Genomic DNA, 10,539 nt, shown 5'->3' on the forward strand with positions numbered 1-10,539 from the left:
GTAGGACTCCATCCCAGGACCCTGAGATCATGACCTAAGCTGAAGTCAGATATTTAACCAGCTAAGCCACCTAGACACCCCTACCCTATGATTTCTTATTGTGTTTTATATTGGCACCTCCTTACTGGCTGAAAATGTTGAACACGTTTTAATTTGTTTATTGATGATTTGTGTGTGTGTGTGTGTGTGTGTGTGTATTCTTTGAAAAAATATTTATTCAGCCACATTGTCCATTTTTAATTGAGTTACTTGCCTTTTTATTGTTGTTTTGTAAGAGTTCTTTATATACTATAGATACGAGTTTTCTATCAAATATACAACTTGCAAATATTTTCTACCATTCTGTGACTTATCTTTTTTACTTTCTTGCTAGTATCCTTTGAAGCACAAAATTTTTAATTTTGATGAAATCCAGTTTATTTTTTTTTAATTTTGTTGTTTGTTCTTTTGATGCCATATCTAAGGAATCATCGCTTAATTTAAAATCACAAAAATTTATGCCTGTGTTTTAAGAGTTTTATAGTGTTAGCTCTTATTTTTAGGTCTTTGATCCATTTTTGTCTAGTTATTGTAAATGGTATTAGGGGTCTAACTTAATTCTTTTGCATGTAAATATCCAGTTGACCCAGGACTAATTATTGAAAAGACTATTCTTTCTCCCAATGAATTATCTTGGCATCTCTGTGAAAAATTAATTGGCTACAAATGTGAGAGTTTATTCTAGACTCTCAATTCTATCTCATTGGTTTATATGCCTATCTTTATGTCAACATCACATTGTCTTGATTATTATAGCTTTGTAGTAAGTTTTAAAGTCTGAAAGTGTGAGACTCTAACTGTTCTTTGTGTTTCAAGATTGCTGTGACAATTCTAGCTCCCTTGAATTTCCATATGAATTTAGGATCAGTTTATCATTTTCTGCAAAGTAGCCAGCTACAATCTTGATAAAGATTGCATTGGATCTATAAGTCAGTTTGGGAATATTGCCATCATAGCAATATTAACTCTTTCAATCCATGAACATAGAATATTTTTCCTTTTATTTGGCTCTTCATTTTCTTTCACCTATGCTCTGTAGTTTTCAAAGTATAAGCTTTGCACTTCTTTTGTTTTATTTCTATATGTGTTCTATTCTTTTTGATGATATAAATGCAATTGTGTCCCTAATTCCATTTTTGGAATGAAACTTCATTGCAACTATATAGAAATAGAGGGGTTTTGCACATTGATCTTGAATCTTGCAAACTTGTTGAACTCTTTTCTTAGTTCTAAAGATTTTTAGTGGATTCCTTAGGATTTTCTACATATAAGTTCATGTCGTCTGCAAAAGGAGGTCGTTTTTATTCTTCATTTCCAATCTGGCTACTTTCTTTTTACCGTTTTATTGCCTAATTGTCCTACCTACAACTCCTAGTACAATGTTGAATAGAAATGGTGACAGTCGCCCTCTTGTCTTCTTCTGGATCCCAGGTAAAATAATTCAGCCTTTCACTACTAAGTATAATGTTGGCCATGGGATTTGTGGAGATGTCTTTTACCAGGAAATTTATTAATTGTTAATGAAAGTCATATATATGCTGAGGAACAAGGGTCTAGCTGGTAGCTCTGCAGTTTAAATGACAGAATAAGAGAACCAGTATATTTAAAATCTAATAAAATTAAGATTTTTTCACATATAGTCAGTGAAATCTCACTCTGGTTTTAATGCATATCATTACCCCTACTTAGGGGATAAGTACACCAACTCTCAGAGAATTTATGGAACTTGCCTGAAATCACACTCTATCAATGCCAGCATCCACAGATGCTCAGGGTCCAGGAGAAACACAGGCTAGTGTGAATTAGTGACATTAAGCTTGATAAAAATGCCTTTCCTTAAAAAAAGAAAAAAGATTTTTCTTACTGTTACAGATGATTTAAAGATAATGTGTTCCTTTTGCTATTATTCTTTCAGGATATCTGAACTTTTTCCATTAAAGTACAACTTTCTTAAGATACAAGGTAACTTACACTCCTATTATGGAAGAGATATACAAGTACCTTTTAATCAACTCCTTCAGCTCTTTCTGCTCCAAAACATGCAATGATAATCAAGTGTGCATATAATGGGAAAAAAATTGTATGTTTTTAACATAAAAAGTGACTTTCAATGGTGTATTTTTTAACAGTTGTAGCTTATCTAATTAAAAGATAGAATTAATCTTAGGTATTCCTGCAATTTCTGGGCATTGTTAAAACACACATACACAGAGAGAGAGAGAGAGAGAAAGAGAGAGAGATGCATCTCATTATTTAACAATGGTCTTAATGCATTCAGATACAAATCTTTTGGACAGAAGATAGTGCTGAAAATCATTTTGGAAAAAAATGAGTTTCTTCCTAGTAAAAGGATGATTTTTTAGTCAGTGTACTTATAGCCATACGATTATGTGTGTCCTTAAAAAGTGATAGAATGTAATTTGAGGCCAGAGCTGATAAATCAGAGTCATCTGCCTGATAGGCAAATGGAATTTTTTCAAGTGGTATTTAGAAAAGGAGCAAAGCATTTGGAATTCCTCACTGTCAAAAGGTAAAGAACATTCTCCTAAGGCGAAATTGCAAATAGAAGGAAGGAAAGACCATCTGCGTGTACTCCTTTTTACCTGCCAGCTCATTAGATTGTATGACAAAAATCACACGGAGATATCAAGCTAACATATACACTCACTCTGTATTTGGCAGTATGTCTCTTGCCAGGAGTTTCCTGAACAGAATTCTGATATGATGAGGCTTCCCTTCTGCCTTAAAATAGGTAGATAGATGATAGAGATATAGAAAATAAATGATATATAGATAGATGACTGATAAATTGATTTATAGTTAGATGATAGGTAGATAGATGATAGATAGATAAACAGGTGATAGATAATAGATATAATATTTCACTATGACCAAATATCACTGCAATAAAGGAGACTTGGACATCCCAGTATCTGCTAAGACTACAACTGTATCTCAGAATTTATCTCTTTATACTTTCAGTTCTATTGAATAAGCGGCAGGACATCCAGATTCACTTAAAACATACATTTCAAGAAACCAATAACCTTTGATTTATGTTCCTGAAGTTACATTTCATTTCTATCTCTTAAATCAAGTTTTGAGTTTCATTCTTAAATTTATCCTGCAATGAACATTCATCATATTTTTGTGGGTCTATATCCAGAGTCTTTTATGGTGATTCAAAGTGACTATAGCAAAAACCTCACATATATTGACTCTGTTTAACCAATATTAAAGACCTATTGACGGAATTAGTCAATTTTCAATGGATACGCACTGAGAAAATATGAAATATTTAAGTTTTTATTTAAATTCCAGTTAGTAACATACAGTGTAATATTAGTTCCAGGTGTACAGTATAGTGATTCCACACTTCCATAAGACACCCAGTGCACAACAGGTGCAACCCTTAATCCCCATCAGGTGTTTCCCCCATCACCCACCCACCTCCCCTCTAGGAACCGTCAGTTTTTTCTCTATAATTAAGAGTCTGTTTCTCGGCTTGCCTTTCTGTCTCTCTTTTATTCCCTTTGCTCGTTTGTTTTCACTTTTCAGAATTGAATGCTACAGTATAGCTTTTGTGGAGGAAAAAAAAACCATAAATCCATAATTCGGGAAAGAGGACCACAGGGCACCATAAGAGACATACTCCTGAGGTGGGCATTTTCTACTAACCATGAAGATATTCCATGGTTGAATGCAATGCCCCAAGGTGGGCAAGTGTCCTCCCACATGGTTACAATGTCTCTATCTCATATGAAGTCAAAATACCTGGCAAGTGGTATAGTGAATTGAGCTGAAGTAGCTCATGGTTACTTTCTTCCCCCTCTGATGATTCCCTATACTAAAAACAGTTTTCAGAGCACCGAAACTGGTATAGCACACAGTACATACACTGACCTCAGGAGGGATGCTATGCAGCACATTGCTGCTTTTGATGAACATAGTTGAAATCTTTCCCTATAAAATCTGGCTCTGGAAGTACAATAAGCAAAGAACAGAGAAGCCAAATTTGAATACATGCAGAGGATTTGTCATTCTAAGAAACAATCTGTACTCTGCAGCTTGATTTATCTTTCACCATAATCCTCTTAGCTAAAGGAACAAGATAAATGAATAATGTTTGAGAAAATGTTGGTTTTTGCGCAGTAAGTACAATAACAAATATCAGTGTGAAAATGAAAACAATTGTCACAGATCTAAGAATCTAACCGAACAGCTTTAAAGTAATTTTAAAATAGACTGTTCTTGCAAAGTGTATAATCAATTTGAAAATATTACCAAAACTTTTAAAAATATCCCAGTGATTGTACTGAGTAACATTACTAATAAGAATTTATTCTAAAATATAATCTGTGTCCCAAAGACATTTTAAAAATATCTTCCTAATAGCAGGAAATCAAGAGCAACCTGAATGTTCAATAAAGGAGATTGTTTATCTCTGTGTAATCTTGTGACCATTAAAATCACTAATAAAATGTACATACTAAGTGAAAAGAAGTATTTTGATATACTGATATGATTAGAAAGATAAAACAATGTTTACAGTGGTTTAGTTGTAGAGTCATGGGAGTTTCATAAACTATGCATACTGTCAGAAAATGCATGATAAAAATGTTAATTGTTTTACAGTGTAAACCAAACTGCACAAGAAATATGCCATCTGAAAACATATGTAATGTTTTATTTTTGAAGTATATTCTCTGGGAGAGAAAGAATTTTCATTTTGTTCATATTTGCCTCCCAAGTCCTAGGACAATGCCCAGCCCATAGAAAGAATTAAACAAATACCATCTGCATGAACATAATCTATTGATCAGTCAGGGATTTAAAAAAAAAAAAAAAAGCCTCTCCGTTCTCTCCTGGAGTTGTGCAGGATTTCAGTAGCTAGTTTTACTTCTTATAAAGATGCTGCCATTTCACACGTCACTTCTCTCTAGTGGGAGGGGGAGGAACACCATGGGCCTCCAATTCTTACTTACATAAATTTTTATCCTTCCAAAATATAAAAGAAATGCATTTCATCTTAGTCGAATTTCATTTTAGAAATGACACAACTTATAAAAGAGTATATCACAGTCAAGTATAAACACATTTGACTATATTGAATTCACCATTATGATTTTACATCTTCATCTGTCCTTACTAAAAATAACTGTCATAGTCTGTCCATATTTGTATGATCTTAGATAGTAATTTGAAAAATCTATCCCATGGCCATCTATCTCTAAATATAAAAGTAATAAATTATCCTTAAACCAACATCATGTAATGAAATAAGCCTTTTTGAAGCAAACACACACACACACACACATACACACAATCTTTCCTAAGTGGTTCAGAAGAAAAATAGAAATGGTCCTTATTATTCCAAAGAAATAACGTAAGTTGTGCAATGTTATTATAATACCAAGTATATGTTCAGCAAAATTAACTTGTGCTCTAAGGATTTCCCTTCAAGGAATATTTTTTTATAACATTTCTTTCATTGTAATACCTTCCTTTCAAAAGCACAGAGACTGCTAAATTTATTCACTACTTCTACAATTTGAAACACTGACTCCAAGAAACAGAAAGGAAACATGAATACAATTTATGGGAAAATGAAAAGCTAAAAGAAGTTGACCTAGTTACGCCTGAATTATTACACCAGCTGCTCTCCATACAATATTTGACACCATCGTGAAAACCAAACCTCTCAGCTGTGGGCACAGAGGCATGGCCACAAAAGCAGAACTTAAGTCAAGAAGCTTTGTGTGATAAGCAAAAGTCTATATATGAAACACACAATGTGTTCCAAGATTTGTTTCAGAAAACTAAGTGTCAGTGTCAACACAGAAAAAGAAAAGCGTAAGGAAACGGCAATTCTTGAACCGTAGTCTAGTTAAGTTACTACAGTGCAGAAAAAGCTTCCTTTGATACTGAGGTCTGTAAGGTCACAATCACCCACAAGTATTTCTCAAAAAGAAGAAGAAAATCAGAGCTCTTTGAAGAAAAGGAATGTCCCAGCATACCTGGGAGGCTCAGTTGGTTAAGCATCTGACTCTTGGTTTCAGCTCAGGTCATAATCCCAGGGTTGTAGAATCAAGCCCCATGTTGGGCAACATGCTCAGTGCAGAGTCTGCTTGGGATTCTCTCCCTCTCCTGCTGTGCCTCCCCCTGCTCTCTCTGGCTCTCTAAAATAAGATGAATAAATAAAATCTTTTGCAAAAGTAACATACCCCTTTTCTTAATAAGCTTAATAATATTGTAGGAGAAAAAAAAATAGAAGATGGAATGCAGTCACTATTGTCTAAAAATAGCATTGAACTCTCTGCCAGACTCCTTTTATTTTTTTTATTTATTCTTAAAAACAAGAGTTAGAGAACACCTGAACTCTACCTCTGAAACTAATAACGCAATATACATTAATTAATTAAATTTAAATAATATAAAACTTTAAAACAAAAGAATTGGAAGTTAAAGATTTATAGGTTTAAGACTTTATTTTCTCCAAGAGCAATGAGAGTCCCTCTTCCACATCTATATTCACCAGAGGCAGTTAAAATTCTCAAGAAGTCAGTATTATTATACCATATTCCAAAACTTCCTAATTTATTGATCTATTCACTGATTCATTCAACAAATATTTACAAAGTGTCTGTATAGGCTAAAACCTGTTCTGCACTATGGATACAGTAATTAAAAAAAAACAAATAAAATGCCTGCCCTTACAGATTACACAACAAAAATGATAATAAATAGATAAATTACATAGTTGTTATAAGGAAGTAAGTATTATTTTTTTTTAAATGTGAAGCAGGATAGAGAGTCCAGAAATAGATCCACATAGTAGATAAATTCAACTGATCATTGACATAAAGAGCAGATACAGTCCTTTCAATATATGGTGCTGGGACAACTAAACATCCATATATGAAAAAAAAGTACTGGGCCAGAATTTACACCTTTCAAAAAAATAACTCAAAGCAGATAACAAACCAAAACATAAAACACAAAACTATAAAATTCCTAGAAGATAGCATAGGAGGAAATCCAGATGAACTTCAGCATGGTGAACTTTAAATACACCAAAAGTGGGGTGCCTGGGTGGCTCAGTCGGTTAAACCCCTGCTTTCAGCTTAGGTCATGATTGAGCCCTGAATCAGGGTCCCTGCTCAGTGGGGAATTTGCTGCTCTCTCTCCTGCTACCCCTGCTTGTGTTCTTTCTCTCTCTCTCTCTCTCTCAAATAAATAAATAAGTTTTTAAAATAAATAAATAAATACCCCAAAGGCACAATCCAGGAAAAAAATTATTGGTAAGCTGGGCTTCGTTAAAATTAAAAACTTCTGTTCAGTGAAAGGTAATGTCAAAAGAACAAGAACACAAACTACAGACTAGAAGAAGATATTTGCAACACATACATCTGATAAAGGACTGTTATCCAAAATAAAGGACTGTTATCCAAAATAACCAAAAAAACCAAAACACAATAGGAAAATAAACCTGATTATTAAAATGGGTCAAAGACTTTAACAGACACCTCACTAAAGAAGATATACAGATGGCAAAAAGAGCATTTGAAAAGATGCCCCACATCATACGTCATCAGGGAAATTCAAATTCAAACCACAAAGAGCTACAACTATACACTTGTTAGAATGGCCAAAATCCAGAATGCTGATAACACCAAACATTGACGAGGATGTGGAGAAAGAGATGCTATTGCTGGTGGAATGCAAAATGGTACAGCCATGTTGGAAGACATTTTGGCAGTTTCTTACAAAACTAAATATACTCTTACCCTCTGATCCAGCAATCACACTCCTTGGTATTTACCCAAATTACCTGAGAACTTATGTCCCATACAAAAACCAGCACACAGATGTTTGTAGCAGCTCTTTTCATAATTGCCAAAGCTTTCGACCAACCAAGTTGTCTTTCCTAGGGGAGTGGATAGACTATATTACATCCAGACAGTGGACTGTTATTTAACACCAAAAAGAAATGAGCTATCTAATCACGAAACGATATGGAGCAATCTTAAATGGACATTACTATGTGAAGGAGTCAATCTGAAAAGACTACATACGAGATGATTCCAACTCTATGATATTCTGGAAAAAGCAAAAGTACGAAGACAGTTTAAAGACCAGAGCTTGGGGAGGAATATGTGAGTAGGTAGGACACAGAGGATGTTTAGGGCAGTGAAAATACTCTGCGTGATACCATAATGATAGATGCATGTCATTATACGGATGTCCAAACCCACAGATGATACAACAGGAAGAGTGAAGCATAATGTTATAAAGCATGGACTTTGAGTGATAGTGATGTGTCCACATAAGCTCGTGAATTGTAACAAATGCATCACTCTGGTGGATGATATTGATAATGGGGGAGACCATGCATGTGTGGGAGTAGAGGGTATATGTGAAATCTCATACCTTTCCCTTAATTTTGCTGTGAACCTTGAACTGCTTTTAAAAAGCAGTTTCAATTTAAAACATAATAGTAAGTACAAAGGCAGAACAGAAGGAGTGCTTGGAATGTTAAAAAGGAATGGCTGTGGTAATGCTCACCGAGCACGTGACATTTGGACAAGAAAACAAAGGAAGGGATGGAATTAGCCCTGTCACTGTCTGATGGAAAAATAGCCCAGAGGACACAGCTAATGCAAAGTCCATGTGGTGGCAACATGCTGGCATTTTGAGAAACAGTAAGAAACCCAGGTGCAGACACCAAGAAATGAGCAAGTGAGAGAAGACAGAGAGACCCAGAAAGAAAAGCAAAAGAGCCCAGATCATAGGACTTTGTAGACCTTTTATCATTATAAGAAAGTTCCTTCTACTCCAGGTTCTCTGAGAGGCACTGAATAAAGAAATCCACTCTGTTCCTATGAGTACCTGGATTTGACTGAACATTTACATCAATTAGGAGAATCTAGGTTATGCTTGACAATTAATAACCCCCAATGCAGTGACTAGATCTATAGCAGTTTTGCTAAATCTTGTTCTGCTATGCATCATCCCTTTTCAGGATTCCACACCACATCACAGGGCTCTGACAATGGCCAAGACCAGAAAAAAGGAGGGGGTAGGGGTCAGAGCAAACCATGCATTGGACATTAAATCCCACCTGCAAGTGACACTCATCACTTCCACACCCATTTTAATGATCAAAGTAAATCCCATGCCCACACCTAATTTCAAGTCATGCCAGGAGGAGACATTTTTGCACTAATAAATAAGCAGAATATTAATTATAAGGGTTTTCTAAAGATTTATTTATTTATTTGAGAAAGAGAGAGGGAGAGCGTGTACAAGCAGGGGGAGGGGCTGAGGAAAAGGAAGAGAGAGAATCTCGAGCAGACTCCCCACTGAGCCCAGAGCCAGAGGCAGGGATTGAGCTCATGCCTCTGAGATCATGACCTGAGCCCAAATCAAGAGTCAGATGCTTAACCGACTGAGCCACACAGGCGCCACTAATTATTAGTTTTCTAAAGGGTAAAAAAATTAGTCATTACACTTTTCATTATTACCCTGATCTGATACCAAGAGTAAGTAAACATATGCAATGTTGCTTTTGATATTTAGTCAGATAACATCTCTAATAACATTACTCTCATATTTCTTTCTAAATAAAAACAAATTTGTTTAGTTTCCCTATCTTCTATATATCCCAAGTTTTCATAGGAACTTAAGTTACCCTTGAGAACTGTATTTTTTTTTTTCTGTCTGTAATTTTTCTTTTCTAAGGGAAATCAGCAACAAATGCCATCTGGACACAGCTTTTTATCACAAATGTTTTAATTTTTAATCATCTGTTCTGGAAAGATACAGGTTTCCTTCAGGGTTTAATTTTCCTGCCCTGAGAACTATTTGATTGTTTTTGGCATCTGTGCTTCTGCCTTTTTCTGTTAACACAGAGGCAAGCAAAGCTTTAGGGGTTGGCAATGTCTCCATCTGCTACAAATCCATTGCTCTTGCCATGTTTCATTGCTCCCGTTCTGGGAAAGAGGGTATGAAAAGAGTAATGCGCTGACTGGGAATGGATGTCCAGAGGGTAAAAATTAGTATTTTCTCATCAAACCAGAGAAGACTGCTCTGTGTTGGGGAAGAAGATGCATCATTTGACCTCTGGAAGCTGTTTTGACAGGCCCTCCTCCAAAAAGAAAGTTTCTTAGTTGAAAAGTTTGCTGAAGGGGTGCCTGGTGGCTCAATTGGTTAAGCATCTGCCCTGGGTTCAGGTCATGATCCCCCGGTCCTGGAATCCAGCCCCACACTGGCCTCCTGGCTCAGCAGAGAGCCTGCTCTTTCCCCTCTCCCTCTATCCCCCACTCATGCTTGCTCTCTTTTTAAAGCCTTAAAAAAAAAAAAAAAAAAAAAAAAAAGCCTTTTTAAATAAATAAATAAAATCTTGAAAAGAAAGAAAAAAAAAGTTTGCTGAGAATACACGCCAGTTCATCTTCAAGCACTTGATATTTAAGATACATTAGGCTTCTTCTTTCAGCCTTA

The sequence above is a fragment of the Enhydra lutris genome, unplaced genomic scaffold, assembly GCF_002288905.1.
Source record: "Enhydra lutris kenyoni isolate GAN:26980312 unplaced genomic scaffold, ASM228890v2 scaffoldscaffold2, whole genome shotgun sequence".
Classification (NCBI taxonomy): Eukaryota; Metazoa; Chordata; class Mammalia; order Carnivora; family Mustelidae; genus Enhydra; species Enhydra lutris.